The sequence below is a fragment of the Oryzias melastigma genome, linkage group LG10 (genome assembly GCF_002922805.2).
Source record: "Oryzias melastigma strain HK-1 linkage group LG10, ASM292280v2, whole genome shotgun sequence".
NCBI classification, from domain to species: Eukaryota; Metazoa; Chordata; class Actinopteri; order Beloniformes; family Adrianichthyidae; genus Oryzias; species Oryzias melastigma.
The window spans coordinates 25,582,756-25,591,052 of NC_050521.1; the positions used below are offsets into that span (position 1 = coordinate 25,582,756).

An 8,297-nucleotide genomic window follows, 5' to 3' on the forward strand; every position below is an offset into this window, starting at 1 on the left:
AACTCAAAAAACATGATTTTAAATGATAAATTGTGTGGGGACAGATTTATAGTGAGCAGATTTTAAGCTGTGTTTGTAGCCATTAGCTTTCATAAGAGCGAGCCACAGCCCAGTTTTTAGCCTCACATTTGTTGGAACAGTCAGGTTGTTTAAGAGCTGCATTTTGTTGCTCACCTGTCAATGGACCACATCTCTGTTGGAGCAAATGATGGGGTTCATCACGGGTCTAAACACAGAGGTGAAAGCCTTTTTGGAATCAGACTGTAATTATTGTTGGGTCTTTTGTAGATTTCTCCATTTCACAGTGGCGTGAATATGAACTGACTATCTTGCATTGCCACCCACCTTACTATTACCTATTGATCTAACTGGGCTTCCATTCCTTTTGTTTTTACCCTTTCACCATTGACAAAACTATGGGGCAGCCAGCTGAGAAATGAAGAAAGAGCAAAAAAAAAATCTGCCTTTCTTGCTTGCTGTTTCCCACCAGGAAATAGTCTGCTCCCTTCCTCCCGCCGTCTTCCAGTATCCCCGTCTGCTTGTGCCATTCTCAGATACGTTCAGGATCCATCTCCACGTGTCGTGCAGGTTTCTCACCAGAAGTTTCTTCACAAACGCTAAACCGAACGAGCGTTTCTTGGTTACCGCTAAACTGGCTCACAGCGAAGACTGCCGGCGTCTGTACGACTGTGCTAGTGGTGATTAGCTAGCTTCACGGAGAAACTGTTTGTGCTACCCTGGGAGCGGAGCAGACTCTTCCTGGAGGGGGCGGTATTTACCTTGTGATGTCACCACGTGAGGACTCGCTCGTTTTCGTGGGTATGGGAGGGGCTGCTGTTGAGAGTGCAGGTTTTTAGAGGATTACTCAGAAACGCGTGAACGGATCAAAATACCGCTTTGGGATTATTTATTGTGAGGAATAAACAATATGATTCATCCAAAAGCTCAAAAAGCTTCTTTTTTTTTCATGGTATGGTGCCTTTAAAGACGAAAAACCCCTTTCTATATACTTTATACACTTTTGGTCAGACAGACATGAAAATGTTTACAATTGTCTTTATTTTTTTAACTCATTAACTTAAAAAAAACTAAAGTATTATAGACCAAAGATTTATGTTAATTTTTCAAACTGAACATAGTTTTCACAGTAGACACAGACTGAGGAGGTTGATTGAGAATCGTCTACAGCCAATCAGAATGCAGAACACAATGGAAAAATATACAAATAAACACGTATCATTTTTATGCTAGATCTTTGTGAATTAAGTACATGAATAAACATTGAGTAAAGGTATATGAGATGTTTAACTGTCTAAACTTGTGGTAACAACGCCGTACTGAAGCTTAATAAAGCATGGTGTCATTAACCTGACGGAGAACCAGGAAATTATTGTAAATTTGTGTTGCCATGTCATTAATATGTTTACACATTCACACAAGAACTAGTGTCATTACTTCAGTTTTTTATTTCCAAATCAGATGTAGAAAACAGAACAAACACACATGCACATAGTCAACCGGGCTCGTCAAGGTTCATTAATCTGATATTATGAGGGGATTAGGAATCGTGATTAAGAAGCTGACAGAGCAAGACAAGTTAAAATGCACATTGATTTCTCATTTTTCTTCACACTCATATGGGATTTAATGAGCTGTGGAAATAGTTAAAATTAAACCCACCCTAATAAATCACAACACCAAAACATTGTGATTGATTTTTTTTTTCCTTTCTTTTTTTAATGGACTTTGCAACAAAGTGGCAATTTGTTATTAAACAGGACTAAAAGTAATCCTGGCCTCTCCGGTTTGTGTAAAGATGAGCTGATAAGCTCACTGTACTTTGTATGTATGTGTTTACATTCTGCCTTAGAGGATAAAACCAATTAAGAAACGCATATTGATTAAACAAAGGTTAATTTAATCAGATGACAACAGCAGAGATTAATTGTCATCATTTTTGCTCATGAAACCACAACGAAGAGAGAGACTACACCAATATTTACAAGAAAAATACACGAGGATCATACTAATACATTAACAAATCTTGTACTTTTAGGACGTTAGAAACAGAAGTGACGGTGGTTCATCTGGAGATAAAGAAAGTGAGGAAACACAAGGTCACAAGGGTTGATCTCTACGGGTGCTGCAGGTTTTTGGGTTGTTTGAGTCAGTGGAGGGTCAGAAGGAGGAGTATTTTTTATTTATTTTTTTGGCTTATTAAAATAAAATTACATTTAAACATGTTTTTTTTTTTTGCAAAAAATGTTGAACTCCAAAGCATTGTGGTTGATAATTGCTAACACTGGCTATTTGCAAAGACTTCTGGGAAATTACTAGGGCACTCTGTTTTGGAATCGTACATTCGGAGAGCCCTAAAAAATGGGGAACACACTAAATAATGAGTAGAAAAGGAATTGGGACATGACCAAAGTATTCGTTATAACCGCTAATCATCTCCATCTTGTTTTGCAGCTAAACCTGCTTCAGTAATTGCTGGTTAGCTGGTTAGATCCAGGTGATTATTGAAGCAAGGTTAGCTACAAAACAAGCAGGGCGGTAGCTCATGAGGAACAAGGTTGGAGACCCCTGATCTAATGGTTCCAGCGTCAGTGTTTTACCAAAACTTCTGTCTTGCAGTAGATCAAAAATGTTTACAAAGCAAATACATTCCAGGTCTGCAACCTGCTGATCCGGAGCCACGTGTAGCTCTTTCAGCTCTCCATACTGGCTCTCTGGCTAAATAAAAATACAATAATAGTATTTTCTCAAGGAAGGGTTATTAAGTTATCATATTTGATTTTTATTAAGTTTATAGCAGAGGTGCACCTTGAAGATTAACTAAGTGAAGGTTTTTACATCTCTGCTGACTTGAAGAGGTCTGGTTTGCTCTACGTTTCCTCCAGAATGCACCAATTTAAAAAAAAATAAGCAAAACTTTGATTAAAAAGTCTGATCCTTTATTAGTTTGAAACACATATAACCTGATGCTGTCCAGAGCTGCAGTGGGATGATCCAGTCCGGCACAAGGCGTCTTTTGTTTTCAAAGGAAATTGTACGAGATTCTGTCAAAATAAGTTCAAGTGTTGAGAAGATAGTTTCTTTTTATTTTTCTGTCTTTATTCATGCCACAAATAAAGCATAATTTACATTTCTTATTAAAATAAATACATTGTAATGAATGCACAGCAGTATCAAAAATAACATTGCAGCTTCTACTAAGTTCTGATCAGTAGAAAACAAACTCTTAAAGGTCGCAGACACCTGAGATGAACTAAACTGGATCAGAACCTGTAAAATACTTATGTAAATGTACATTTTTAACTAATGTTCATTGGCTGAGGTTTTGCTAAAGATCTGGCTCCAGCATTAAGAAGCTCCAGCTGGTCCAAAATGCTATTAAACAGGACACCAGCTGGAGACCCGTCACTGCTTATGAAGCAGACATGACGGCAGAAATCTCAAACACTCAAAGTGACAATTGCTGATTTATTCCATTTGACATTTATTTTAGTTTATAAATATAAAGCATCACAGCTTTTGTGAGTCAGCGTAAAGTGTATTTCTTAGGGCAAAAAAATGTACCTATTTATCTTTTAGAAATCCAATATTCCACCAGCGTTATTGTTTGTTCTTACATTAACTGCTCCACTGCTTGCCCACACACAGCACCTGTCAAGGTACAGCAGCAGTATCAGCACCAGGTATAAAAAATTCACACTTTGTCATTGAACATCATGAACAGAGGTGTTGACTCACTAAGATTTCCATCTGGATGCAGGCATGGCCGCCACCTGGCATCCATCACAAGTGTTCACAAACACAACACCCCCTTTTATCACCCAGAAAGAGACAAACAAAGCGCCGCGGGCGGTCATTGTCTGCGGCGGGTCAGATGGCACACCTATGCTCTATAGTCAGATCTGTCCTCACTCCGGGTAGTTTACAAAGCCAAGATCATTTTTCACCTCACAAGCTTTGAGCGTGCCATTTATTAAACTTTCACGAGGGTTAAATGATACGAGTCAAACAAGAAAAGTATTAGGCTTTTTCGTCTTATCTTTTTTCATTCATCTTTTATAAAGGAGAAAGTGGGCGGTGATGTGGAAACGGTGGTGAGACGGCAACACAAACCGGCGGATGAAAGGAAGAACTCCATATGAAAGGCCATTGATTTCCATGTAAATATTCAAAAACATTACAAATATTTACTTAAAGTAAAAATATGCGTTTAACCTTAAAGGGTAAAAGCATTTTTCAGTCAGATTTGAATCCAAAGAAGTTTATTTTAGCTACTAAATGCGGATATGCAGATTAATTAATCAGAGTTCAAACAAGGCACATAAAAACATTTAAGGTTTATTTGTACGTTTGATAGAATAAAGAAAAATGATTAATAGGGTTTAGGTGATAAATTAAAATTAAAAGTTTGTTTCATTCTTTTATATAAAATATTACTTGTTTTCTCTTTTTATTGAGTCTGTTTTAACAACAACAAAACTAGCTTCTCTTAATAATGTTTATTACTTTTTTTTATTTTTATAATTTTACAGCTGAATAAATATTTGAAGACTGTGACTCTACTAACAGTTTAGTGAATATTGTTGAGAGCATTTAATGTTGAACAGTGTTCTATCGCCTCAACATTGTTTACCTTTAACTTTCTTTCTGTAATTTAGATTATTTTTGGTCCAATTTTGCATCTTGTTTGATTTTACATCACATGTTCTACCTCGTATTTGGCTGTACACAGTTATTAATGAAGTCAATCTTTAGGTATTTGAGTTTAAACTTTATTACTGGACTTTACATTTATTTATCTATTCAAATTTTTAGTTTAAAAAAAATGAGGCAAATGTATTAAAATGTTAATGCATGTCTCATAGTATCATGTCCAAGTACTTAATTCTCTATTTAAAAAAAAAATAAAATTGATTTTCTTGACAAAATGTGGATACTGATGGACGTTTGACTCTAGATGTCATGTCACAAAGAAGAAAGCTTCACTTTTTGTTTATCGTAGCCTCACAAAGGAAAGCATTTCTGTCCCAGTCTGCTGAAAGATTCACTGGCTGTGGAGCTTGATAGGAGCCGTCCTTAACTTAATAACGAGGAATTCAGACTGATGTTCCTCCCATCTGCTCTCTCCAGTAGATGAGATATCCCTGATCATTAAGTAGAGTCCATCAGGTTTTTATTTTTAACTTAATTGAACAATGAATAGTGGGAAAAAAGCACACAAGCACGATGACGCGGATATTTATCATCGTAAACTTGGACAAAACGGCCGTTTTAACAAACCGTGGGTTTTTCTTTAAAGTCATGCATACCGTTTAATGCAATGGGAGATCTTTGTATGGATTTAAAGTTGAACAGTTACATTATATCATTTACACAGTGTTATAAAATTATTCTTTAACAGTTTAAACTAAACCATAAATGATCCGTTTGTTTGGAATGCCGTGTCGCTGATTTGTCCTCGCACGGTTAAGCTCTGTTGCTCAAACTGAGTCAATTGTAATTTGTCCGCATAACGACTGAAGTTCTGATTGATGAGGAAGGTGTCATCCATTAAAATGTGATGTCAGACTGATGGCTCCACGCAGACTACATGAACTGGAAATGATGTTAAGTGACTCTGACAGCACCAGGAACGGTAATGGAACATTCTGGTTAACAAACAGCCATCAGTCACCTTTGTGTCATTTTTTTATGATAATTAAGTAGTTTTAAGCTGTGAAACATGAAGACTGATGGGACTCTTAAATGTGTGTTTTTTTCCAGGAACATAGAGTTAACATATATGCTTTTAGAAAAAGAAATAAATATAAAAAGTAAATAGCACTTTTAAAAGTTCTCACGATAATAGTTTGTGGAATAAAGACATATTTGGCCAAAATATATACAGTTTTTTGTGTGTCTTGGTTTTTTTTGTATATATAATTAAAAAAGGCCAATATTGTTTCAACATCTTAAACAGTTCAATTATCCTAAAAAAAGAAAAGTTTGTTTCTTCTTTACTTTCATTGCAGCCACTAAATATAGAACTCTAACATAGTCCTTAAGACAGTACTAATCATGTTGTGTTTGCCTACACAACACAACCGTTTGACAACTGAAGCTTTTTTGTGTGTTAATTTGTCTCATTTTGGAATATCACTAAAGCAATATTTCTAAGACTTTACCGATTTTCTATCAACTAAAAGTTTTCAAAATATTCCCAATAAAAAAAGTAACATAATTAAATAGGACTAAACTATGTCCCTATATTTACTGTTTTTATTTATATGCAGCTTCATACAAAATAACAATTTTCATGCATGTGAAGCAGCTGGACTGGAAATGTTTGGTGTAATTCTTAATCTCAGACAGTCTCCTTTCACTTCCTGTGTTCCTGTGTGTTGCTGTTCCCTCCGTTTTTTCTCTCGTTGTCTCTGTAATGCTCTTCTCCATTTTCTCTTCATTGCTTTATGGCGTTCTACCACCTCCTCCTGTTGATGATCCCTTTGGCGTTCAATCGTTTTCCATCACATCTCTGTTGTCAAGATAATTTAATTTGGCCATCTGCTGACAAACACACACACGCTGCTTCTCCCTTTGGTGAGAAAAATCCATTGACTGTATCAGAGAACTGGACTGAGTGACTATGACATCACCCATAGAAAATGGTTTACCTCTGGCTCCAACCAAGTCAATTCAGTCACCATCTTTTCACAATATAAATGCCACCATGTTGGAAGCAGACGTAGTCAATAAGCAGTGATTGGTCAAAGTCATCGTTTCTATGGCAACCACTCTCATCAGTCAGCAGTGAGCTTGTTGGAAGGCCACACCCCTACCACTTGAAAGAAAATCCTTCAAATGTTTTGAATGTTTGACCTAATTCCACCTACTTTTCTTCAAGTTTCTGATTGGTCAGTTTGTAACTTGAACACATTTAACTACAAAAAAAATATACTGTAAAAATTGAGGATTATCTAGAACGGTTATTCTGAATGACTGAGTAATAGTTTATTTCTCTATAGAAGTCTTTGGGATTTTGGCTTCTTGGAGCCAGCAGGTACTTCCTGTTTGGAGGTGAGAGGAGGAGGAGCCAACCAGCCCAGCTCTCATTTATGAATCAATAGAAAAAAACTGTGGATCCTCTACTTTTTTTGTCAAGATTAAAATAACTGATATTCTAATTGAATTATTTATGTTTTTTTTTATTTTAAATCAAAATTAAATAAATAAAGACTATATATTTTAAACTATGCATAATGATTTTATGTCACATGAGTCACATGTAACTGTAAATGCAGCAAAAATCATTAGTTGTTTGTATTGTGTTAAAATCTGCATAACTACTAGCACAAAGGTGTCATTATTATTCTATTTCATCTTTTTTCCTTTGCATCGTTCCCTTTCGGTGAGCTCCAAACCTTTACCTTTGGTGTGAAAAGGGTTTTTATTGTGATGTTATGAACCATCTGCCACAACCTTCTGCACGAGCCGCATGCTCCCTGTACAGGAAGTGACATAGGTGGACTAAGGTAGCTAATCGGGTTACGTTGTGCTGCATTTATTGTTGCAGTTGGGCATCAGAGATTAAGCAACATGAATATGTTTGTCATAAACATTTATTGAATTTTGTAGCTGTCCATATGTAGTCGGTTGAAACAATGACTGATTTTTACAGTGGTTTTCAGTGTTAAATTCTAATCCGCACATCAGGTGAGACCAAAATATTTATTTTCTCTTTTTTATAAAAAAATTAAAAAAAATACAAATATGTGATGACTGTAAAGTTGTTGAGTTTTCGTCTCAGTAAAAAACAGATCAGAGATTGAGTCGTGTTTTATCCTGTCACAGGTAAACATAGATATCATCTTTCTTAGGGATTTCAGCAAATAAACATCCATTTTTAGTTATGGTCGCAGTCGACAGATTTTCTTTTGAATTAGTGCTGAAGGTTCGCTCCGTCTTTTTTTATTCGTCTTCTCATCCCGGCAGCAGTGTGCCCACATACAGACCAGCTCAGCAGTCAGATCTTCTTCTCATCTCTGTTCCTCACAGATTCCTTTGGTACAAAGCACAACAGGAAGGATGTTAAGCACCGTGCAGCCAGTCACAGTCAGTGTGGGTTTCTGAGATAGAAAGATTATAAAATAGCTGCTGAGCTTCATTTGACTGTCCAATCTCTGATGCTTTTTGATGGCACGGCTGATTTATGAATGTGATGAGGAAGTTTGTGTTTTGTTACCTTTGGTTCTTTAAATATTTCACTTCAGGATGTCCTTTACAGTTGAGTTCTAAATCAT

The 8,297-nt window shown here is 36.2% G+C and overlaps 1 long non-coding RNA gene across 1 annotated transcript in view; it reads right to left on the reverse strand.

Annotated features, from left to right (window-relative positions):
• Nucleotides 1-7,706: 7,706 nt before the first annotated feature.
• Nucleotides 7,707-8,297, reverse strand: part of LOC118599261 — a 49,626-nt gene continuing 49,035 nt past the window's right edge. The window contains exons 3-4 of the long non-coding RNA XR_004948560.1: nucleotides 8,240-8,288; nucleotides 7,707-8,056 (exon numbers count right to left, since the gene is read on the reverse strand). This is a non-coding gene — a long non-coding RNA (uncharacterized LOC118599261). The remainder of the gene's footprint in view (nucleotides 8,057-8,239; nucleotides 8,289-8,297) is intronic.